Source organism: Diabrotica virgifera, chromosome 3 (genome assembly GCF_917563875.1).
Source record: "Diabrotica virgifera virgifera chromosome 3, PGI_DIABVI_V3a".
Lineage (NCBI taxonomy): Eukaryota > Metazoa > Arthropoda > Insecta > Coleoptera > Chrysomelidae > Diabrotica > Diabrotica virgifera.
This window is the reverse complement of record NC_065445.1, coordinates 51,644,029-51,670,965: the sequence shown is the minus strand read 5'-3', so window position 1 is coordinate 51,670,965 and position 26,937 is coordinate 51,644,029. Positions and strand designations below refer to the sequence as shown.

The following is a 26,937-nucleotide window of genomic DNA, read 5'->3' as shown; positions in this document are numbered from 1 at the left end:
TCTTTTTATATGACAATACGCTCGCCTAACGATATTGTTTCCTTTCTTCATTCTATTTAAATGCCTTTTAAAGTCAAACAATACACTCAGGTTCAAGGTTAGTAGGTCAGAGCTAACTGGGCCATCGTAGGAGTCGCGGATTGAAACGCACAAGATCTAAAATGCCTTTGCGACTCTATCCGAAGTTTTCATGTGATTTAAATAACGATCCTTGCAAAAGTAGTAAAGTCAGCCTGCTCGTTCGACTCAGCTAATGAACGCCGTATTTGAATTCAAAATGTCAATATATCAGAGCCGTCCATCAGCTTCGACACCCGCTACACACAAAAGAATGCAAGGTGTGCAGAAACATCCACGTTGGATATATGTATTTCGCTAAAAGGGTCATCGTAACAATAACGAAATCAATAATTTACGTGCTTATCCTAAAACCAGCAGGCAGAATTCTCTCCTGCTTGTCGGCTAGAATCCTTCAACGCAACGCCAAACGCGCATGGCCACCTACAATTCGCTCAAAAGCTGAAGTTTCAGTGCTCTTCAGGTTAGCGGGTGAGACGTTTCAGGAGTTGCGCTTGCATCGCGGGTGGCCTATCTCAATTTTGTGCTCTGAGTTGTTCTGAGAGTTGAGATAGAACTGATAGGAGAGGTGCTTGACGCGCGGTTTCGTGAGTGCTGTGCTCATCATCTGCGTTGTTCTGGTGGGATGCTTTGTGCTTCTTCAGGTACATAATATATTATATCTTTGATGTTTGCTCTATTTTATAGTCCGCAGAGGATTCTCTAAATCGACAATAGCACATTTTTTGAGAAAAAGCTTTGTAGTTAATCTGTAACACTACTAAAGCGAAGTTGTTATCACTTTATATAATTATTTCTATAATTTTTCAATATATTATAGGTCTGGATCCTGCGTATAAAAAAAAAGTTGATTAATAGCAAACTGAAAATTTGTTAATAGCTTAATGGTGTCTAGTCGGATAAACTTTGATATATGGGAACACTGTAACAGGGGCAGTTTTAATTGTGGAACAGGTTAAAAATTTGGAACGGTCAGACCACGAAAACGGCACATTTATTTTGTCCGACAGAACAGATTTAAACTCTCCGAACAGAGATTAAACTCTCATGCAAAAATCAGACTGCTATTTATGACTTGTCATAATTTCTGTCATTTGACATATTCTACATGTTCCACTCATTAAAACGCCCATTTGGTGATAAATAGCAGTCTGATTTTTGCATGAGATTTTAATCTCTGTTCGGAGAGTTTAAGTCTGTTCTGTCGGAAAAAACACATGTGCCGTTTTCGTGGTATGACCGTTCTCCAAATTTTTAACCTGTTCCACAATTAAAATTTCCCCTGTTCCAGTGTTCCCATATATCAAAGTTTGTCCGACTAGACACCCTTAAGCTATTAACAAATTTTCAGTTTGCTATTAATCAACTTTTTTCATACGCGGGATCCAGACCTATTAGCATTTTAAATAAATGAAAAATGTAATAAACAATTTAGAATATGAAGCAAAACCAAATAAAATTATGTTTGTTTTACTGCTCTATTATTAATGGCAAACATTCTTCTTTCCGTCGGTATATTTTTCCCTTTACTGTAAAAATTTTCGGTAATTTCACCTTCTCCATTGACATTTCATTCTTCAAATAGATTTATTCACTGAGTTTGTATTTCTAACAGTGCTTTCTTTCTTTTTCTCTTTCTCTTTCTATTTTTCTTTCTCTTTCAAATTTAAAATTTTTATTTGAAATTTATGAAAATTAAAATATATAAATTAATAAATAATGCAGGCAGAAAAATTAAAGTTAAAAGAATTAAAAGAAAAAAAATCCTTCTCCTTTCTAGAAACTACTTATCGCCTTTAGAGAAAACAGGAAAATAAATATAAAAAAATTAAGACTATACTAAATTTACAATCAAGATGCAGTAGAAATAAACAAAACCAAGACACGTTAAATGCTACTAGTAGCACTCCCGAATCATAATTTACAATGTATATATATATTGTAAATCCCAAATCATGATTTCCAAAGTTTATACATTGTAAATTATGATTCGGGAGTGCTCCTAGTAGCATTTAACGTGTCTTGGTTTGTTTATTTCTACTGCATCTTAAATGTAAATATAGTATACGTGAAAATAAAATACAAGACAAATAAATTTAGATGGAGAATGAAGCATGCAATAATAACACAGATAGAGCAAGATAGCTGTAAATCCGTGACAATGAAGAGTTGTTGCTGGGTTGATGAGCACCTTTTTTTCTTTTTTATGGCCTTTGGGAACTGCGCCCATCTAGCGAGCAATACTTCTTAAAATCAACGCCTAACCAAACCTACCATACACCAAGACCATTACGAATCCAATCGAACAATCAAGGGTAGGGAAGGGAAAAAACTTTTCGCACCCAGGGGTCGTTCAGGGTGATTAACCACAAACTAAGTAGGGATACGGGGTATTATTACCAGGGAGATAATGCAAAGGTAGAAAAGCTAGACCTAATCTAAAGTTTCAATTTACACGACTTAACATAATCTAGAAGAATCCTAAAGATTGAGCACCATTATTTACTGGAATATACGTATACATACAATAAATATAATAAAAATATTTTTTAACCCCATCTGTAGTGATTAAGAAAATGTGATCATGTTTTAGAATGATCAGTTATTTTTTAACACAAAATTAAGAAGAAATCATATTTTAAGGTAATTAAGTAATAATATTTATTGCTTAAGTCAATAACATGCAAAATTTTAAGTATTATACTCTTTTACATAATATAATACGAGCATTTAATCTAATCTAAGGGCTATGTTCTTTTGTACCTTCTTGTTAAGTTCATTCTGTAGAGTACCTGTGGAGTCTCAATATTAAGTAGGTACATAATTATGAGACCTCTTGTCACTGTTCTCTACAAAACTTCTGATATTTTTATTGACATGTAACCACCTAGGTCCATATGCCTGTCTTGATTTTTACTGTATCAAGGACAGTGGAAGTGGAAGTTGGCAACAATTTTGTTTTGTGTCGGTGTCAAGCATGCATTTGAATTAAGTCTTGTCCAATTACACATGTTCCTTTTCCGGGAACGTTAACTATGATATGGTCCTTTGTGTCCCTTTATTTTATCTTCTATAATTAGTTTTAGTCAGACAATATTAACAGTTCTGTATTTTGTCGTCATCATCATGGCATCCACACTCCTAGCGGAGTGATTGCCGCCCTCTTTGGGCTCTTCCGATTCGTTTGTCGCGGTGAATCAATCCGCATTAACATTTTGGTTTTACAATTGGTTGTGTGACTTGGCATCTTCTACAATTTTTCTCCATTGGTTCCTGTTTTTTCTTATGGTTACCCATTCTCTGACTCCCATCTTCTTAAGGTCCTCGACTATCTGGGTCTCCCATCTAGATTTGGGTCTTCCTCGTAGTCTGCCTGATACAGGTCTCCATTAGGAAATTTTCTTGATGACGGCTTCTGCATTTCTCCTTTGTATATGTCCCATCCATATGAGTATTTGTGCCTTGATAAATCTGACGATGTCTTCTCCTTTCAGAAGTCCTCCTACTTCATGGTTCATGAATTTTCTAAATTTATTATTACCAAAGTTTAGTGGGCCTGCTATCCTCCGAATTATTTTCTTCTCCAGGATCCTCAATCTTTCTTCCTCTTTCTGGGTCAGACACATAACTTCAGCACCATATTATGTGATTACTGGTTTAATTGTTGCTTTGTAAATTTTCAGTTTAGTATTCTGAGTAAGCTTCTTATCTTTGAGGAAGTTATTGTATTTCTAGTAGGCTCTGTTTCCTGCCTGGATTCTTTCACTGATTACGATGCTTCTATCATTAGTTGCATTAACTGAGACTCTAAGATATTTAAAGTGTTCTACCTTTTTAAACTCATATTCACTAATATTTGAACTTGTCACATTAACTGGATTTTTTCTTGGGCATATAATGCCTCTATTTTGTCATTCTTCTCAAAACTTCGTCATTTGTGATGCGATTCGCCCAAAATATTCTAAGCATACGTTAGTTTATGCTAAAACTGACGCATGCTTACTGACTTTCATTGTCAAAATCTCCATTCCATACAAGACAGACTAGAAGTAGCATTTAACAAATTTGAGTCTGGTGGTTATTCTGAGGTTAAATTCAGCTCAACAAATAAACTTACCTTGCCGTTTGTATCCTTGTTATTATTTCCGGGTCTGGGCATAGGTTGTCTGTTATTCTTCTTCTTCTTTTTTTGTGTAGGCATGACTTTGTCTGTTTTTTCAATGTGCTTCCACAATATGTCATTCAATCATTTTCGTGATTTTCCCACTGATCGTCTTCCTATTGGGGAACCGTCCCTCGCCGTCTTTACTACTATATATATATATATATATATATATATATATATATATATTTTTTTTTTTATTTACATAAAGTACCTCGACAACTATGGCCATTGGTACTACTATATTTGATGCCATTCGGCTTATATGATCGTTCTACTTTTCTACTATTCTACTCTTCTATTTCTTATCCAGTCCTTGATTTCTCCTCCTTGCATCTCCCTCGTATATCTGTAGTTATAGCTCTGTCCCATAGTGCCATACCATCGATTTTTGGACGGGTTTTCATCTCTGCTGTTTCTAGCATTATTTTTGTCGTATCTGTATTAGGTCATGTTTCTGCCGCATATGTCATTATTGGTCAGTTGACTGTTATGTAAATTCTGCCTTTCATTTCTTTTTCTATATATATTTCTATTTCTCCATGTTGTTTCATTCAAGCAAACTGCCGCTCTGTTTGTTTTATTTAATTGATCTTCACATTGTTTCTTTGAGCAGTATTCTTTTTTACGATTGGTAGGTTTTTTATCTTGTCAATCACCCTCCACATTTTATCCGGGATTAAGAACCCCGCAATTACCCCAGGGAGGAAAATTTTCAAAACGAAAATTCGGGAGGCATCTGGCTCTCCTATAGAATGCAAGTAAATAGAAGATTTGGATAAAAGGTATGATAGCTTTAATTTACACAAAAATATCAAAGAAATGACAGGTTGCAGTAAAAATGACATACCACAACTATTTAATGATGAAAGCGAAGAACTGTCATTATAAACCACAGAGGATACCAATATTACTAGAAAGTCATCTTCGCCATCAGAAAGCAAAATTGTTGAACTCTTTCATCTAATATACCGGACTGCCACAATCCCCAGGCAATGGCTGAAATCGACCTTTGTAGCAATTCCCAAAATGTCAAGTGTAAAAACCTGCTTAGATCACAGAACAATAGCTTTAATGAGTAACACACTTAAAACATTTTTGAAAATAATACACAGCAGAATTGTTAAAACTATTGAATATGAAATTATGACAAACATTGACGGTCATGACATGAAAATTATAATGTACTCTAGAGTGGAATCAAATCAAGATAAAAGTTGACAATCAGAACATCCGAGATATCAAAATACAGAGAGGAGTCTGCCAGGTTGCGTGCTATCTCCACTACTTTTCAATATCAACCTCTCAGATTTAACAGCAGGTATTAAAATTTTGAATAACTTTTTGTAGACGATCCATTGACCGACAACAACAGTAATTTGCAGAACTTAATGCAGAGTGTTAATGAATGCTCTTATTAATAAGGACTGGCGATGAATTTGAAGAAAACGAAATGCATGTTTATGACTGAATCATTAGATGTAAACTTCCAATTAATTATTTGAGATACTGGAAGTAGAGTGTGGATACCTACAAATATTTAAAAACTTGGACACATCAAATGTAGACCAACTCAAAGAAACTAAGACACGTAACAGATGAATCATTCAATAAACTTAAACACTTTCGTTTTGGTATGGACAAAAGATTAGAACTACGACTAAGATACTTCGGTGTTACGTGTTCTCTACTCTTTTTTATGCTTTGGAAGCGCGGACACTAAGGAGACTTCCTAAATAATCGTTATTTAATATAAACTATTGAAACCATTTAATATACCTACATTTAATATAAACTCTGGGTATTGAGATTTTGAAGAGGAAGAACTGACGAAATAGGGGAAAACCCGGAAGACAAGTGATAGCTAAGAAGAACAAATAAAATGGGCAGAGAGACACTAAATCACAAGTGAGTATTCGGGCTAGCTTCAATATACTGAATATAGGCTTTGAGATATAAAACAGATATATGGGATAATGAAATGATAAGAACAAGGGAGAAAACGAGACCTGTCAATACAAAAATTTAAGGCAACTAGATAAGAAAGCTAGAGATAGAGTGCTATGAAGGTACGACAAGGAAAGAAGAAGATGGGCGCCAACTCGAACAACCGCTCGGCTTTCTGGACCGATAATTTGAAAAGTTCGAGTTTTTGAAGTAACGAACGACAGAAAATAAATGACAGTTGATACAATGACTTGAAATACAAAATACTCGCTATTTACCTTGTCCTGCTATATTATACACTGGTGATAGAGACTGAAATAAAATATAATAAACTATTAAATGACGAAATAGTACATTGTTTACCGGGTAGGAAAAGCTTAACATTCCTGGACGACTGTGAAGATTGCTAAGTCGAGGCGCAAGCCGAGACTTAGCAACACAGAGTCCAGGAATGTGGCTTTTCCTACGAGGTAAACATACTATTTTTCCGCAAATCGTTTAAAATTCGACAGATATTGATTGATTTAAAAAAAACGCGATAATTTTATTCCCAAATAAATGGTGCTTTGAAATTCCTAATAAAATTACTTGGGTTACTATGGAAACGTATTGAGGTTGAATTGTCAAACTTGACGCTTATAAATTTAATTGCTGGTGTTCTCGAAAGTAAAATGATAAGTGATGATGAAATTTCCATTCCTGGGACTCCTCCAGAGCTGGTTGAGGCAGTGAATACTGCTTCATTAGAATTATTGCCAAAGAAATCAAGAGAAAAGTACGAAAATGCATACAGACGTTTTATGGATTATCGCATGAGTAAAAATACGAGTTCTTTCTCAGAAAATGTTGTAATGGCATACTTCCTAGACCTTTGTTTAAAGATGAAATCTTCAAAATTATGGGCCAATTATTCAATGCTGAAGTCAACCCTTGCACTTAAACACAATGTAGATATATCTACATACTCAAAACTTCGTTCTTTATTGAAACGGCAAGCTCAAGGTTATAGGGCAAAGAAATCTAAGATTTTAACGAAGGAAGAAATTGAAAAATTTATCCAGGAAGCTCCAGATAAAGAAAATTTAATGATTAAGGTAATTTACAAGGTTTTAATAGCAATGTGTTTTCTATCATTTATGTAGAACACTAACAACTGTACGGAAATATCATTTCCTTACAGTAAGGAAATGACATTTCCTTACAGTAAGGAAGTCCTGACTTTTTCTTCAAGAAATTTTGACAGGAATGTCAAAATTTCCTGGCGATTTGCGGAAAACTTATATTATAGAGAAATTTTAATGTGAATAAAAAATACATCATCACCATTTTCGACTTTTACAAATCTTCGTTAGTCTTTGTCACGTTTACTATTGTCTTCCATTAAATTAGATCCTATGCTACTATTTCCGATGGTATCGCGTCCAACTTTTTGAGGTCTTCTCTGACTGCATCTTTCCACCTCTTCTAGGCCATTCTGTTGATCTTTTACCGTCTGGTCTTTCCCAAAACACATTGCTAATCAGTCTGTCGCCATCAATTTGTTCCACTTGGCCTGCCCATTCTTTGTTGCACTGTCCTGCAAGGACCATAACTCGCAGGATTTTGCGTTCCCATGCTAATAATTTATTGATTTCTTCCTTTCTCAATGTCCATGTTTCACTTCCGTTTCTCACTGCTGGTCGTAATATGGTTTTGTAAATTTGGATTTTGGCACGTCTTGAGAGATGCTTAGTAGGTTGGCTTAGTAGATACGGAGTACGTAGGTTTCATAGATTTTGAGAAGGCCTTCGATAAAGTCAAAAACCAAACGCTGTATGGAATCCTAAGAAGCAAAAACATCGACAGTCGCGACATTAACATCATATCCAGTTTGTACTGGGAACAAACAGCAAAAATCAAGGTTGATAATGAGTTAACCGAATGAAATTGAGATTCGTCGAGGTGTGCGTCAGGGTTGTGTGCTTTCTCCACTACTATTCAATATATATAGCGAAACAATATGTCAGGAAGTGCTCCTAGAGCAAAACATTGGTATGAACGTTAACGAAGAGTTAATTAACAATATACGATACGCTGATGACCCGCTAATAGTAACAGATAACCCAGCAAATTTACAGTATTTGATGAAAAACATAAACACTCATATACCCTATTCCACGAACATACGCCTGTTTTGGATTACTTGGACAACGAATATTTTACTGTGCAAAATAGGAAGAACGAAAGTAAATTGCAAATTACATTGTTGTTTATTGGAATAATTATTAGCGCCATTTCTTTCGTACTTCTTATGTTGCACAGTAAAATATTCGTTGTCGAAGTAATCCAAAACAAGCGTATGTTCGTGAAATGGGCCATACCAATAAGTATGGTCTAAATCTGAACATCAAAAAGACTAAATTCATGATTGTAACGAAGAAGCTATACACCAATGTGAATTTAACCATAAATAATCAGCCAGTTGAAAGAGTTACGTCCTACAAATATTTAGGGGTTTGGTTCACTGATACTAATGACCAGACAAGAGAAATTAAGAGGCGAATAGAGATAGCGAGACAATCGTTTGTCAAAATGAAAAAGTTTCTATACAGCCGGGAGATAAATATAAACTTAATAACGAGAATGTTAAGGTGCTATGTTTTCTCCGTTGAAAAAGATAAACATCAAAAACATTGAGGCATTCGAGATGTGGTGCTACAGGAGAATGTGGAAAATACCATGGACAGAGAGAGTAACAAATCAAGATGTTTTGCTGAAGATGGGGAAGGAATGCGAAGTCATAAAAACCATACAAACGAAAAAACTGGAATACCTAGGCCACATAGAGAGATGAGAAAAGTACTCTCTGCTAAGACTCATAATCCAAGCAAAAATCTCGGGAAAGAGAAATGTGGAACGTAGGAGGATTTCCTGGTTGCGAAATTTAATGGAAGTGGTATGGGTGCGGTTCAATACAGTTGTTTAAAGCTGACGCCAACAAAGTTCAGATTGCTGTGATGGTAGCCAACCTCCGATAGGAGACGGTACTGCAAGATGAAGAGAGATGCTTTGACCTCATTAGATGTTCAACGGAAAAGAAAGATTTATTCTCCGCCAATATTCGTATTTCGACCGTCCGTTCTTCTGTGTTATCACTGGTAATTGTTGTTCGTAGGTATTTGAACTAAACAAACTGAAAAGTCTCAGATACAGAATTCACCATTATAATAAAAATTAAAATAGTAAATAATTATTTAAATCTGAAAACTTTTCTCGTTGGAAATTCTTTGTGGTACATCCTTAATCTGTGACTTGTACAATTTTTAAGCCAACAGACGACGAATATAGAGAACGAAAAGGAATCTACTACATGCAGCCACATTCCGTTTTCATTTGTCTAGGAAAAGATCAGAAAGAAAATTCCTAGTACTCAAATCTGAGTAAAGATAGAAAAGAAAAAGACGGTTTTTGCTTGCTTTCAATGCAGAGGAATGCACAGTCCCTGAACAGCTGTTTCTGTCTTACAGACTTCTTCAGCAGAGCTAGCTTTGAATTCTTTGAAGCAGTGTTGCCAATCGGCGGATAATTATCCAATTTGCGTACCTTTTTGAGAGTTGTCGTATCTTCTTCGTACCTTTAAATAAATCGGATATTTGCGTATATTTTTCAGTGCATCTACCATCTACTAAATCTTTCTCATCCATATATTCCCAACACCAACAACACATTAATTTTATTTGGTTCCACCCAAATTTTTATACTGGATGAATGTAAGTTAGTGACATCCGACATCCGATACTTTTCATCTTTTGACAAAAGGGACATGTGCCAATTCTTTTGTTTAGAATTTAAATGCACAAGTGCCTCCACTTAAGGTATACTAATCCAATTCAAATTTCAGAAACAGTCTGCTCTCCGATGTTATTTATGAGTTTTTAATTTTTAGTCTTTAAACTTATGGAAGCTAATTCACGGACGATTTAGTTTTATTTTCATTTTATGTAGTGCAATGCTTAAGTAAACGTCTGTTTGAAATAATCTTCAAAACGTATTCATTTTTTTCGAATCCTGAGAAAACTAATAAATATTTTTGAAAAATTTGAAAGCAGAATGAAAGATTACATTATTACCGAGGGCTGAAAGTCCCTTGGAATAAACAAAATATTTCTTTTGAATGAGATATTTGAAATTAAAAATCACACACAATATTCTCTTTTTCTTTCACCCCTGTAACTTATTATAATAAAAATTATCTTCAGGGACTTTCGGCCCTCGGTAATAATGTAATATTTCATTCTGCGTTTAAATTTTTAAATAATACTTATTAGCTTTCACAGGACTCGAAAAAATAATGCATTTTAAAATCATTGACCAGAAATTTTGCGCCTATGCTATTAATGTAGCTGTAGTTTTTTTGTATTTATTTATTTATTATTTATTTTTCTAGTACCTAGTTTTAGGTAGTTATTACGTTTTAATAAAATAATATTTAAAAGTGTTTTTTTTTACTTAAATAATTAAACGATCCAAATAAAGAAATATTTAGATTTATTTATTTATTTAGAATTTAACACTTACGATAATACAAAATACGAATAATATAATAGTAGTAAGTAAATAGTATTTAGATACATGAATTAGGTAATCAGCTAGGATACCAGATTTTCATCTATAAACGAATTCTTTTAAACTGTGAAACAGAGAATCCAGCAGATTAAAGGGCCGGTTGTTCGAACGCTAATCAGAAATGGAATAACTGATCATTATCAAATATTTGATTACTGTCAATGTCAACTTTGATTGGGTTGCTGAAAACATAGTTGATTACAATTATGAGATTAATTGATTAATTAATCAATTATGTTAATAATTGTTACGTTAATTGATAATTAATAATTAATTAATCAATTAATTATGTTAATTATCATAATGATAATTGATTACAATCAACTGATTGGCGTACGAACAACGGATTTTTTTATTTGATGGTTGTTAAGGGGACTAAAAGAATAACACTGGCAACATTGATTTTAATAACAGAATAATTTTGGACCTAGCGTACCTTTTCGTGACAAATCGGATATTTTTCGAGCGATCATCGGATAATCTAGAGAAATGCGATTGGCAACACTGCTTTGAAGACATCAAATACTCTTTGTTTCTATCAACCAATTATTACACTGGTCATATAAATAGATATCTTCTTTTTCTTCCTTCTTGTATGTAGGCTTTAAAGCCTGTTTCTTCTTCAATATTAGCCTCCTAAATTGTTTAAGTTATCGCACCATCTTTTTCTTGGTCTGCCAATGAACTTACCTCATGCTATTCGTACTATCCTACCCTCTGCCATTCTACTAATAGTGAAAAATCATCGTCATAAGTAATATGGAGTTTGGCATGTGAAATAATGTGTCTATTGTATATTAATAATTATGACCTCTTTCAGGCTGACACCTCAGTGAATGCAGGAAGTAGCAATAAGGGATGAAAGGGGAAAGTTAGTGTAGTTTTTAAAGGCTTTCACTTCCTATTCTGGTAAACCTCCATCGATTTGCATGAAAATTGGTGACTAGTTAGAGGATACGCCAAGAAATAAAAATGATTTGGTGCCAACTTGCACTTTTACCCTGGGGGTGGATACCACCCCTTCTCGGCGGTGAAAACTATTTTATTAAAAATAACCCCACAAATCGATAGAGGGACAAATTATAAGTAAATTTTGTTTTATCATGTTATTAAAATAAATCAATATTTGAGGTATTAAAGATCAAAGATTTGTTTGTTTAAGATCACATGCATGAAGTTACGGATGATAAAAAGAACACATTAATTAATTGTATGTTACTAAAATAATATTTTTATATTATTTCGATCTTATAAATTTAGCAAAAGTGTATTCGAATATGTCAAATATACGCATTATTAGACACCCCCAGTTTCTGGACATATTCAGTTTATATTGATAGAAAAAATTCAATTAAATGTCTAAATAATATAAAAATAATATTTTACTAACATACAATTAATTAATATGTTCTTTTTATCATCTGTAACTTCACGCATATACTCTTAAATACTTAAATAGACAAATCTTTTATCTTTAATAACTCAAAAAGTATTGATTTATTTTAATAACATGATATAACAAATTTTACTTAAAATTTGTCTCTCTATCGAGTTGTGGGGCTATTTTTAATAAAATTGTTTTCACCCGTGGGAAGGAATGGTATTCACCACCAGGGTAACAGTGCAAGTTGGCACCAAATCAGTTTTATTTCTTGAGGTATGCTCTAACTAGTCAGCAATTTTCATGCAAATCGATGGAGGTTTAACAAAACAGGAGGTGAAAACCTTTAATGACTGCACTAACTTTCCCCTTTCATCCCTTATTGCTACTTCCTGTATCCACTGAGGTGTCAGCTTGAAAGGGGTGATAATTGTCAATATACAATGGTCACATTTCACAGGATGAACTCCATATTACGTATGCCGATGATTTTTCGGCTCTAGCTCTCCGTCTATAATGTGTTCGTTCCACTCCTGTTTCCGTTTTGTCAGCCATCCATTTATGTCTTCTAAATTGCATGATCTTCTTATGTTGTCGCTTCTCTCCCTATCCAACAGACTTTTCCCTGATATTCGTCGGAGTATTTTCGTCTCTGTTTTTTCTAGTAGTCGTCTCGTTTTAATGTGTGAGGTCTTGTCTCCGCCGTGTATATGTCAATTTAGGTCTGATGGCTGATTTATAGATTCTTGCTTTTGTGTCTTGTGTTAGGTGTTTGTTCTTCCAGATTGTGTCATTAAGAGATCCCGCCGCTTTACTTGCTTTAAAGCTTTGTTGTCGTACTTCCTCCTCAACATCTCCGTGACTGGTTATATATATTCCCAGATGTCTAAACCTTGCTTCCTGCTTTATTATTTTCCCATCAATTTCGATTTTACATCGTAGTGGATATTTAGATGTTGTCATACATTTGGTTTTTTCTGCTGATATTATCATACTGTATTTATTGGCTGTTGTGCTGAAGATGTGTTTTAATCTTTGGAGATCGTCTTCTGTCTCGGCGATTAATGCGGCGTCGTCTGCATAACATAATATTTGGATTTCTTTGTTCCCCATTCTGTAACCATGACCTTTACGTACTGCTTCTATTATTTCGTCCATTATTATATTAAAGAGCACTGGGCTTAGCGAGTCACCTTGTCTGACTCAGCTTTGTACTGGTATAAACTGCGTTAGTTTTCCATTTATATATTCCATTTTCCATATTTTTTATATCTAAATAGATATAAAAAGTAATAATAATTATTCATCTATTTGAGGTGTTTTAAAATTCTTCTACAACGCCAAAAATAATTTAATTCTTTAAACAGTTCCCACACTGTATAATTTATAATTGATCCTTGAAATGAATATAACCCCATTTTCTTTGTTCTTTTTTTGAATCTAAAAAGTAAAAAATACAAGCTAAAGGCCTCTTACTTTCGCACTTTATTAAAACCCTTCACTTATACACTATACGATCATCCCATTGCCTAAAATGTTAGTCAGTTGTTGTTGTCACATTTAGGGATGAAAGATATTAAGGAGTAGAGCTTCTAAAATATGAAAACGTTCATTATTATCCTGAAAACATGTTTACCATCCTAATGAGCCCTGCAGAGTAAGACGATGGAACCGCACGTGAATTTCCAGGACTCTCCAACAATCTCCCACCGTCACCGTAAGGCGAACACTGTGAGAATCCAAAATAATTGTGAGTAGTTAACAAACTCTTGAGACAGGGAATGAAGAAACATGGGAATAATTAACTACTGGCTCTAATTAACTCACCGTAAAGTAAACGGGTTTACGTAAAGTATCAGAAAAGTTTAAACTATTTTTAAATTGTACATATTGATGGTATCTAAGATTCAAATAAAAGATAAAGCTAAAACTGCTTCTAATGTATGTAATATATGGGCCATTCCTAATAAATTGGCAGATTTTACCACTAGTTTTTATAATAATTAAGATTCATTAAGTATGCTTTTTTTCGTGACTTGATTGAGATATAGCCACTTGTTAAAGAAATGCTAGAGGTCAAGCTAAATATAATAGTATATTGTACAACAAGTGAGAAAAAAGACATATTTCTCACGAGCGCAGCCACGAGGCGAGTGTTTCAAATCAAGCGAGGAAGAAATATGTCATTTTCTCATGTGTTGTACCGGGTGTCCCAATAAGAATGGCTCTCGGCCATATCTCAGGAACCGTTTATAGTAGAGCTTTGAAATAAAAAATTTTATAACAAAAGTTGCCTCAGGAAAAGCCTGGAAATTATTTTTATAATTGTGGGACCACCACTGGAGGGCGTAATTGAATATCAAAAATTAAAAAATCTAAATTTTACAAAATTTTCCTAATGAAGGGGCACTGGAAATCCGATCGTCGTATTCTTCATAAAATTCTACGTATATTTGATTTGACAAGTTTAGGTCTATCTTTGGAAATAAGAGGTGGGGGTGAGTGGGAACCTTGTTATGAAAAACTGGCTGTGAGTCCGGTTCTGCTTAATCAAATTTTGCAAACTTGGTCTTGTTGAAGACAGATCTTTTTCGTCAATGTAAAAGTTATGATTTTGAACCAACCTACTGAGTAATGTGCCAGCTAGAATGCGTTATTTAATTTTTTTCAGAAATCTAGTGCTCCTTGGAAAATATTAAATACAAACCTGCATTTTTAATACCATATTACAAAATTAGACAAAATTAGCAACAGAATAGCGAAAACCGCATGTTAATACCTTTTTTCTATCTCGAGATATCTTACAAAACGTGTAAATTTAAAAACATAACTGTTACTGTCACCGGTAAACGAAATTCATTAAAAGTAGGGTGCTATGGAAACAACAAAGAAACATTTTCCAGCTGTCAACGTATATTAGGTCTTTTCAACGCTTCTCATTTGTTTCGAGCCTCGTTCATATCTCGTATATTAATATTATACACGGATTATACGGCATATGACAGAGGCTCGAAACAAATGAGAAGCGTTGAAAAGCCCTATTACAAAGAAATAAAAACAACTATTTGTGATGACATAAACGTTAAAATTTTTGCCCATCATTTTCGTTGCAAACATTTACTCTTTCAAGAGTAGATTGAACAGCAGTCTCAATTTCTGCTCTCGATATGCTTTGAATGGCGTTTAGTATTCTCTGGATAATGTATTCTAGAGTAGTGTATGATGGGCAACAATTTGAATATTTAGGTCGTCACTAAGTAGTTCTTTTTGTTCTGTGTTATATTTAATTTTAATAGTATTGTTTCTCTTTATATTGTTGTTTTAATTAATTATATTTTTATACATTGACATCTGGAAAATGTTATTTTGTTTTTTCCACAGCACAGTACTTTTCATTAACTTAGTTTACCGATGATAGTAACAGTTATGTATAAAATTTACACGTTTCTCGAGATATCTTGAGATAGAAAAAAGGTATCGACATGCGGTTTTCGGTATTCTATTGCTAATTTAATCTAATTTTATAAAGTATGATTAAAAATGCATACTTGTATTTAATATTTTCCAAAGAAAACTAGATTTCTGAAAAAAATTAAATAACGCCTCCCAGCTGGCTTATTACTTATTAGGATGGTTCAAAATTATCACGCTTACATTGAAGAAAAAGATCTGTCTTCAACAAGACCCAGTTTTCAAAATTTGATTTAGCAGAACCGGACTTAAAGCCATTTTTTCACAACAAGGTTCCCACTCACCCCCACCTCTTATTTGCAAAGGTAGAGTTAAACTTGTTAAATCAAATATGCGCAGAATTTGATGAAGAATACAATAATCGGATTTCCAGTGCCCCCTCATTAGGAAAATTTTGTAAAATTGAGATTTTTTTATTTTTGATATTCAATTACGCCCTCTAGCGGTGGACCCACAATTATGAAAATAATTTCCAGGCTTTTCCTGAGGCAAGTTTTGTTATAAAATTTTTTATTTCAAAGCTCTACTATAAACGTTTCCTGAGATATGGCCGAGAGCCATTCTTATTGGGACACCCGGTACACTGTACTTTTTCTATGGATGCGGTTTTGTTAAGAGTTCAAATTTCAAAATTAAATAATTTAGGTGCTTTTAGGTACATTATATGCATAACTCGAAATAAAATACATAATATACCTGCAGGTATTTAATATTCTTAAAATTTATATGTGTTATTTATCTAAAATTCTAATTATCAGTTATTTTTGAAGAGATTTGAAAGGTAATTCCTGGTAAGTTTTGCTCCAACACATTTTATTTGACAACATTAATTGTGTTTGTATTGTGCATCCTACCATGGAAATGGCGACCATATATGGAAAACCGTACGAGAAACCGTGAGAAAAAATATTTCTCACTTCAATGGCCGACTTTTCTTACTGCATGAGAAATTGTTCGTTTTGAATGTATATAAGTAGTGAGAGAAGTTGCACATTGTATAGCATCCATAGAAAAAGTATATTTCCAGTAAGTAAATTCAATAAAAATTTGTACAATCCGCGGACATGATGTGACCACTGACTTGACAAAGTATATTTATTTCTCATGTCTATGTACGTAGGGTACATAAAATATAATTTGCATTATTTGACTTTATATTAAGTTAAACCTAATATAAAGTTAAGCAATAAACTAAGTTAAACCTTTACTTTTTTTATTTTGTTTTAATAAAACATAATGTTACCTGTAAAATAAATCACGTCAATAGATCGACGCTGCCAAGCCAAAACGGCATAAACGCCAAAATGACCACTTTTTAGTTAGCTGCACTAAAAAATAGGATTTTAATTTCCGCACCAGACAGTCAACGCGGAATAACCGCAGAAAAAGTGAAATAGGTGTAATATAGGTTTAAAATTTTTATAAACGCCAGTCTAGTCACGCACGTGAACACCGACGTGAACACCGATTGACATAATCGCCAGTGCCCGTAAGATTGTCATTGTGTACATTTCGGTCCAGTAATAATAGTAAAGGTATGTATTTTTACAATATTTATGGATAAGTAAAATGATATTACCTACCTTTGCAGTATTTTCCATTTGTATTGATTTTTGAAGCGTAAACACACTGAATTTCTTTAAAAACTATGAGGCGTTTATGCCAAAACCACATATTTACATCGTGGTTGACACAAGTGCCATTCCTCAATGGTATTCTTATGCAGGTTTCTTATTTAAAAATTGCGCAAATAAAAAGTTTATTTTAAAATTTTCTATTGTAACTTTGTACTAGTGTGATGAACAATTCATTTTGTATTACAGCATAGAGTTCAAATCAATTTTATATAGCTAAAAATGGCGATCGATTTTTGGCCATTATGCCATTTTTTTGGTGCAGATGAATAGCAAAAGTAAAAAAATAATGGCCTTACTAAATGAAAATAAAACATACCGAATCAGTACAAAATGGTATACTGACTGACAATAATTCCCTATATTTCTCTTAGAGGTTTATGACATTTATAATGCCAACATTGCAGAAGCTTTTAGCAATGACATTATCATCTTTGAGGAACCACCAGACGTTGCAGTAGAAGAAGAAATATTTAGTCACGATCTCACATCATTTTTCAACTTAGAAGCAGTTAATGGTTTGGGTGCCGGTATAAGTAGTGATCAAAATAAGGAAAATACAAGCAATCAAATCAATACGGATGTTGAACCAAATATTGACAGTGATTATGAATTAGAATCCACTATTATTAGATATCCGCTTCTATTCTCTCGAATTATTTACTTTTAAGTATTTCATCCTAGCACCAAAACATGTTTAAAGAATTTAGGGTTTTGTTTTTAACTTAGAATGTATTTTTGATTAATAAAAAATAAACCCTATCAAAAATCTTCGTAATTTCATAATTTTTCTTGTTGGCATAAACGACAATTTTTAATTTTCGTTTCTTTTTTCATTAATAGCATATATCCCTTTTAAGCGCCATATTGACTAAACTTACAACGATGCGATCGACACAAACGCCAGAGATAAGTTTGGCATATTCACCAATGTTATATCTTGATTGGACATAAGCGCCATTTTCCAGTTTTTAATTTATTTCAGACAGAATTTTCAGCCATATTAATGTTCACAATATATTAAAATTTGAAAAAAAAAATCACCAATTATTTGAGTCACTGTGCAGATAAGCAGAATTGGTAAAAATAAAAATAATTAGTTTTTTGTGTTTCCTGAAAAATCAAGTTAATGTCGTTTATGCTGTTTTGGCTTGACAGCGTCGAGATATTCTGCTTTGACTGTGAAAAACAAGAAGCCACGGACGTGACGTCTGCGAAAGTGACGAAAAACAAGTTACTAACAATCTACACATCACATTTTTGAAGTAAGAAAATGTTTTGACTTGGAATATAATCAGCTTTGTTTGTTTTAAAATAAAATATAATGTTACTTGTAAAATAAATTACGCCAGTGGATACTCTGCCACGTCCGTGGAAAACAAGAATACACGGACGTGACGAAAAACAGGTTACTAACAATCTACACATCACATTTTTGAGATTAGAAAATGTTTTTACTGTGGTATATAATCAGCTTTGTATAATACAGTGATGAGCGCGCTAATAACGGGCAAAATAGCGTAAAAGATGGAAAACATAATAAATTGCGCAACAAAAAGAGATGAAACTAGTACAAATAGAAATAATCGTTATAAACTTATAAATTAACATTACATTACATAATTTCCCACCTTTAGACGTATCAGACGAGTATGACAACTGTCACTGTGACAGTAGAATTTTATAAAATACTTCTGTCACAGACGTCTAAAGGTGGCAAACTTTGTAATGTAATGTTAACCTATACGTTTATAACGATCATTTCCAACTCCACTAGTTTCATCTCTTTTTGTTTCGCAATTTATTATGTTTTCCGTCTAGTGCGCTATTTTGGTTATTAGCGCGCTCATCACTGTATTTTAGTTACAGTGTAGTCCTCAAATCTAAATCTAAAATGACACTTACTTTTTTAAGGGTCCACAGATGTGACAAAAGGTCTTGATGAAACAGCATGATATGAAACAGGTTTCACCAAACAAATCACTCTTTATGCGCAAAATTGCTGATAAAATATCTTCACCGATGCGTTTAACGTTTTGTTTGGTTTTATGCTTGCCTCGTCATGTGGTAAACATTTGTAGTAATTTAATATGTGTGCGAATTTTTAAATGTATTAAGTGGGTCCACGGACATGACGAATATTTTGGTGACAAGTTTTAAACCTGTATAAATTAATAGCTGATCCAACTAAATTAATTTTATATCTAGGACAGATAAAAGAACAAAAAGCAAATCGTTTATCTTCAATTTGTTTTGTTATTTCTAATATGTTGATTAAAGACATACTTTCAATACTATTCACTACAGATGTGACTGTCCAGAGACGTGATAACTCACGTTCTGTGGACAAGATAAAATCGTAAAAAATGAAGATTTTAAAAAATATAGGATTATAATATGACTTAAATTATATGGATTAAAATATGACTATGACTATGACTATGACTATGATTATGACTATAACCCTAGGTCGATGATAATGGATTCATAATATATACTTAAAGAGCAATATGGTTTCCTTGCTCGAATAAAACACACGGTTCTTGTCAGTTAATTTTTTTGGTCTGTGTCAATCGAACTGACAAGAACCGTGTGTTTTATTCTAGCAAGGAAACCATGTTGCTCTTTAAGTATATAATATGAATTTATTATCAATTATAATCGACCTAGGGTCACGGTCACATTAATTATTTCAAATCTAAACATAAAACCATATATTTTGATGCCACAATGACAACTAGTGTGCTAGTTTCCTTTCTTACACGGAATGCACTGAGAACGATCTGAATTAGATCAAAACCGTTCTGTTTTCGTCCATTTGGATGACTTTTTTAAAAGTTTTAATAAAACTTTATATCATTATACAAATTAAAGGTTTTACTTTTATATAAGTAAAATAATGATTGTTTGAAGAATATTTTATTTACAGACGAGGGAATGGTTTAACATATCCTCTACATCCCTCTTTCGAGCTGTCGTCAAAAAAATTAGTCTAGCCAACATGATAGCCAATGCACGATAATCGAGCATGGCAGAGGAAGAAGAACGAGGATTAATATTTTTATTTGGCTAAATTGGCAATATTTTGACAATACTGATAAAATCTGCATTCATATAAAAAATATATAGGACTTTCGCCATTTTTTAAACTTCACCACATTCACCTCGGCACCCAAATATCGCTATTTATACCAATCATATGCATTACATATCCCTTATTTTCCTTCCAATAACACCTTTAATTGTTTTATAAGTCGAAAAGTGGTACTTCAATCGGCTTCAATTATTGTAAACAATAAAAAATAAACATAATTTTTTAAAAACATGAAAATCTGAGAGGTTACTGGGAGAATTAGACCAGAAAATCCCTTCTAAATATTGATAAAGCACCTGCACAGCCATTTGAAAATGACCATTTTTCTCTCAAGTGGGATAAACAAATAGAATTGTTTAAAAATCATTCGACTTATCGGGGTCATCTTTTGCACATAATAGTATCTATAGTCATACAGCAAACCCTTTTTTCAATTGTCTGGTTACACCTTCGAGTTTCCATTGTTTTCAATCTGGTGGGATGTAGAGTAATCTGTATTTTTAATATTATTTTATGTGCTATTAGATTGAAAACTCAGTCTTTTGCTAGCAGTTGCTGCTAGGGCATCCCTGCAATTTCGTTCGTTGCAATCCGTAACTGCACGCCGGGGTTTGTCTTGGTTGGGTCAGAGAGAGCAGCATATGTGCCTATTGATGAAAGACTAATAGACTAATAAGTTTCGGAACGGGTAGAGGTACTTGCTGCACTCTCTGATTGAACTAGAATATAATGCGGCTGTAGTTTCAATTATAAATTGTAAAATTCCCTCATCTTCTTTAGTCTTAGCATCCATTAGGGCTTGCAAATCTTAGAAGCCTTGGAGGTGTAACCAGAGAAGGTTCCCATTGTTGGATGTTCCACTGGTGGATGTAGAGTAATATTTTTAATATTATTTTATGTGCTATTAGATTGAAAACTTAGTCTTTTGAAATGAAATACTTGAGGAAAGTGCTGAGTGCCAGAAGGACAGACCGAAGAAAAACCGAAGACATTAGACAAGAACTAGCAACGAAATCACTAAAGGTTAAAGCAAAACAAAAGAAACTGAAATGAAAACTAGACAGGGGAAGAAGATATGGGAAGCGAGAAAAATAGGGAAAAACCGTAGAGGACGACCAAGAAAAACATGGAACAAAAGCATAAACGAGATTCTCTAAGAAAGAGGAAAGACATGGAGTGAGGCGAAGGAACTAGCTGGAGACAGAAAAAAAGGCGTAAATTTGTATACAAAATTTAAAAGAGCTTGTACGCCTCGACACCTACGGGTATAAGAGGTTTTCGATTATGTATGTATGTTGGATAATGTTTTGAGAGGGTTGGTAATGAGGGTTTTGGAAAACGTAAAAAACACTATTTTGTTTCCATCTGCTTCAGGAATTTTGGAGTTGCTTTTACGGGTAGCTATGCCACATATGTTACGAATAACATTTCGTTGTACATGGAATAATTGTTAAACTAATCTTGATATCACGGCTATGAAAACACACTTCAAAAGTCTTTATGTAGTACCCAAATAACTAAAAGTTTATATAGCTAATATTGTCCTTTTATACTTAAAAACTCAAATATTAAACAAATAAACGATATTATAAGATAATTCCACAAAAATATACGAAAATGCAACCACAAACTCCTGTCAAATTCGACTTCTGTCGTACGAGTGACGTAGGAATTGCGCCCCTCTTGCTTCCGCCCACATAGTTACGAGGCAATATTATAATATCCCTCATCTACGGACCTTGGTTAACGAATACCTAATTTCCTAATTTCTATGTATAATACTCACGGAGGTACGTTTTTTCTGTCACTAACAACTTAATGCGTTAGAGAGAATTCGATAATCTATGACGCACTGAAAGAAGGGTTTGGTATGAATTTTACATAAAGACTCATATTGTTTAATGTGTTTTAAATATTTTTATTGTTTATTTTAATAATTATTATAAGTCACTGAAAAAATGCTTACTTTGGGGTTTAATTTACAATAATTTTTTTGTTTATAAACATTTTTTTCATTTAGAAAGTCTCATTTTAAAGAGCAAGGCCTTTCAAGAAAGTCGTATGTTGAAAATTTTCATCTACAAAGCGTAGTTTTTTCACGTAGTTTGAAATTAATAAAAAAAGTCACCTTTTTGCTTAAATGTTAATAAAGAACCATGACTCAATAAAAATTTCGATATCCGCGAGGTGGTCCGCCATTTCTATTGACTTCTCCGATTTTTCGATTTTTAAATGTTTCGTTTCCTGCGGTATAAATAATTATGTTGCGAAAAGTACCGGAAAGTCGATAACATAACTTTTTATTGTTTTAATTGCATTTGCGATAATAAGAAATAAAACTATAGAATTCTAACTCTAACAATATTTTAATTCTATCAATAATAAAATTTAACTGCTAATCTTTCCATTTTTTACGTTTGACCTTGTTTTATGTTTGACCGATGTTGTTTATAGAAAATAATCATTAGGTTAAGGGATTTGCTACCTGACATACCAAAGCTACCGTATTAGGTCTGGATCCCGCGTATGAAAAAAAAATTTGATTAATAGCAAGCTGAAAATTTGTTAATAGCTTAAGGGTGTCTAGTCGGATAAACTTTGATATATGGGAAAACTGGAACAGAGGCAATTTTAATTGTGGAACAGGTTAAAAATTTGGAACAGTCACACCACGCAAACGGCATATTTATTTTGGCCGACAGAACAGACTTAAACTCCCCGAACAGAGATTAAACTCTCATGCAAAAATCAGATTGCTATTTATCACCAAATTGGCGTTTTAATGAGTGGAACAAGTAGAATATGTCAAATGACAGGAATTATGACAGGTGATAAATAGCAGTCTGATTTTTGCATGAGAGTTAGTCTGTTCTGTCGGACAAAATAAATATGCCGTTTTCGTGGTGTGACCGTTCCAAATTTTTAAGCTGTTCCACAATTAAAACTGCCCCTGTTTCAGTGTACCCATATATCAAAGTTTATCCGACTAGACACCCTTAAGCTATTAACAAATTTTCAGCTTGCTATTAATCAACTTTTTTTTTCATACGCGGGATCCAGACCTATATCCTTATAATTAAGTTGATACTATTTTATATTAATTATCCCGTATACTTTATGCCCCGATTAAATATTAATCCAAATTTTATTTATCAGTGCACATAGGCGTAGCCACAGCGGATGCCGCAGGCATGTGCCGTGGAAAACGTACCAACTTTGGCGGGCCGTAAAAATTGGAATCGTTCACTTCTAAACATAAATCAATCTGTGAACATTTTATTTCTCTGTGAACCAGAGAATATTTTTTTTGTTTTTTAATGTGAATAATAATATTTATATTAAAAACAAACTAATCAAACATCAATTCCAATTCATTTGTGTTTCAGCTTTTTAATCATTTTTTACTTTTTTCGTTTATAATTTTTAAATATATTTTATCTTCTAATTACTGAAATTAACTTACTGTACCTAATAGGGGCCACGTTGAATATTTACAATTTTAAATGTATTTATTGTGGATTTATTTATGATTTAGGTCCAGTTTCACCAACAACACATAACTCAATGAATAGTTTTTCGTTGAATAAAATTTATTAGACGTTTATATTTTTATTTTGTTTTAATATAATGTTGATAATTTAAAGTTCAACTGACGAATTTACTTTCTTATGGATATTTACACAGCGAGAATAACTTACCAATTTATTCGAAAAGTAAATATTTATTACAAAAATAAATAAAATAATTCTTATTTGATGTTAGTAACATGGAGAAATGTCAGTTTATTGGTCGAATAACTTTATTCATAGAATAAACTAGATACTATTTGCCATTGGTGAAACCGGCCATTAGTGTTTTAGAATTAGATCTTTCTATTAGTATTGTTTGTTGTGTAAAAAATATTTTCATAATAACAAGTCTTCAAAATTTCAGATACTTTATTTAATTTTTTGACAATAAATAACATTGTACTTACAACTTAAAAAATATGACCTTACATTTACGGCATACTTGGAATCGGCCACTAAAAATTGCACTTACCTTAGCAACCACATTTAAAATGATATTTTACATTCTCTCAATAATGTAATTCTAAGGGATATTCAGACGAAAGTGAAAGGGCAGTGGTAGTAAGTTTCCAGATGAAAAGCTAGTAGCATTAAGACGTTTAAATTTATTTGATCCATAAATCATTTTTAAAACACTAAATTCTAATTTGCATCATTTGAATGTTTCGTGGGAGAATGTTAAGTTGTATGCTTTAACAGAGATTCAGCAATTTCATGAAACTTTACTGGTGTACAGAAAAGATGCAAAGAGAAAAATATTAAAATTTTGTATATTCACTGCCGTGACCATTGCCTTAATTTAGCATCGGTAGCCTCTTCTGCTAAAAGTATTGAAAATCTAAAGGATTTCCAAAGGAAGGCTCTTTTTGAAGAGGGTGTGAGGGTCACACCTAATAAGTTAGGAATTTTGAAATCTTTATCTAAAACACGTGGGCCTGTCATGCTGAGTCTTTGTTTATTCAGCATGTCAGTTTCCAAAAGATAAGTTTGTTTCACCCTGTCAATAAAAGTGGCCCTGGAAATTTGGAAATATTTTTATATTACTGTCCTATCTATGCTCAAACTTTTACCTAAGTGATTTTTTTCGTATCTCTTACGACAAACGAGTAAGATCCTCTCGCTAATGCCACACTCTGTATATGACTTTGACCATCCATGTTTTTCTTATGATCACGCAATAATTTAATATAAAAACAAACGTAACTTGTTGATTGGCGTGGGTAGCGTTTGGAAAGTTAAGATGGATACTAAAAACACAAAGATACAATAGTACCTAAAAACCCGTGTATTTGACCAGTGCATCCTTCCTGTTCTGACGTATGGCTCAGAAACATGGACATTAACAAAGGCCAACATAAACAAATAGAAATAGCTCAGAGAAAAATGGAAAGATCCATGTTGGGAATAAAACTACAAGGACTCCAATGGATAAGAGAGAAAACAAAAGTAAAAAATGTAACTGAACATATAACAGGGTTAAAATGGAGATTAGCAGACCACAATGCGAGACAGGAAGATAAAAGATAGAATGCTGAAATACAAAACTGGAGACCTTGGACAGGAAGAAGAGGAAGAGGAAGATCTCAGATGCGATGGAAGGACGATATTGTTAAAGCTGCAGAATCTAACTGGAAAAGCGCAGCCAAGGACAGACGAAAATGGAAAGATTTGGGGAAGGCCTATGTCCAAAGTTGGATAGAAATTGGCTAAAGAAGAAGAAGAACAACTTGTTTAACAATTTTACTGTTTTAACAAATATATTATAAAAAATTGTTAACCGGTTTTCATATATGGGAATCACTTAGAGAACCGTCACTGGACGGTACCTAACGAACCTTAATTGACTTACCATTTACTTATTACTTTGTATAGAGAGTAGATGGTAAAAATGCAGTGTATCAAATAAAAAAAATATTAGAAAATAATAAAATAGGTTTGGGGCGCGATTTTCAGCATTGGAACCCACACTAAAAAAAGCTGGCCACGTCTATGTCAGTACACACACCAAAATATTAATTCAGATAAGAGTCATTTCCTCCCGATTGTTATTTTTACAGCCTCAATTTAATAAGATTACCAAAACCTAATTATATATAGATAGTCTGCATTCATTATTGTTTAATCTGATAAATTTAAAGGCCAGAAGTGCTGTTCACACACGCTCCTAATGACGCAATTCAGCCCGGGAATGTAGCCAGTTAATCAAAATATTTGTATTAAACAGTTGGGTGGAGTAAAAGTGCATTAGGATTAATTAAAACGAGGACACAATAACAAAAGATATTTCTCTATTATTAATTTATGCAACCTCTCTGGATAAAATACCCAAAGTAACCGGACTCTAAGTTTATTAAAATAAAAGTAAGTTAGGTAAAATAAAAAGTATTAAAAAAACTTAAATCCCAATAAATAATTTTTATTGTATGTTCAATAAAAAACTATAAAATTAAAAACCAATTCCAAAGAAAGACAGCTTATCTTTCACTTCGGTTCAGGGATCATCAATCATCTCCTTACCTACGTTTCTGTCTCCAAAGATCTAATCAGAGGGGGATATATGACCAGCTCTGAATCAAAATGAAACATAAGCTGTCTTGTATTTTCTGAGTTTAGTCATATTTACAACTTTTGTTGGAATTTTTTTCTAGACGAATGGACGGAATGTGACTGCATATTGTAGAGTTCCTTTCGTCTCCTTTATTCTTCGTCTGCTTGCCCTATAAATTGTAACAGGCAGAGATTTTGGATTCTTCTTCTTCTTCTTCCTTCTTGTATGTAGGCTTTAAAGCCTTTTTCTTCTTCAATACTAGCCTCCTAAATTGTTTAAATTATCGCACTATCTTTTCCTTGGTCTTGACTTATCTCATGCTATTCGTACTATCCTATCCTCTGCCATTCTACTAATGTGTTCGTTCCACTCCTGTTTCCCTTTTATCATCCATCTATTTATGTCTTCTACATTGCATGGTCTTCTTATGTTTTCGCTTCTCTCCCTA

At 33.2% G+C, this 26,937-nt stretch overlaps 1 protein-coding gene across 1 annotated transcript in view; it reads left to right on the top strand.

Moving 5' to 3' along the window:
* The first annotated feature begins 546 nt into the window (after nt 1-546).
* Nucleotides 547-26,937, top strand: part of LOC114342351 (neuroglobin-like) — a 688,855-nt gene continuing 662,464 nt past the window's right edge. The window contains exon 1 of the mRNA XM_050646450.1: nt 547-722. The gene's annotated coding sequence lies outside the window, so the exon portion shown is untranslated. The remainder of the gene's footprint in view (nt 723-26,937) is intronic.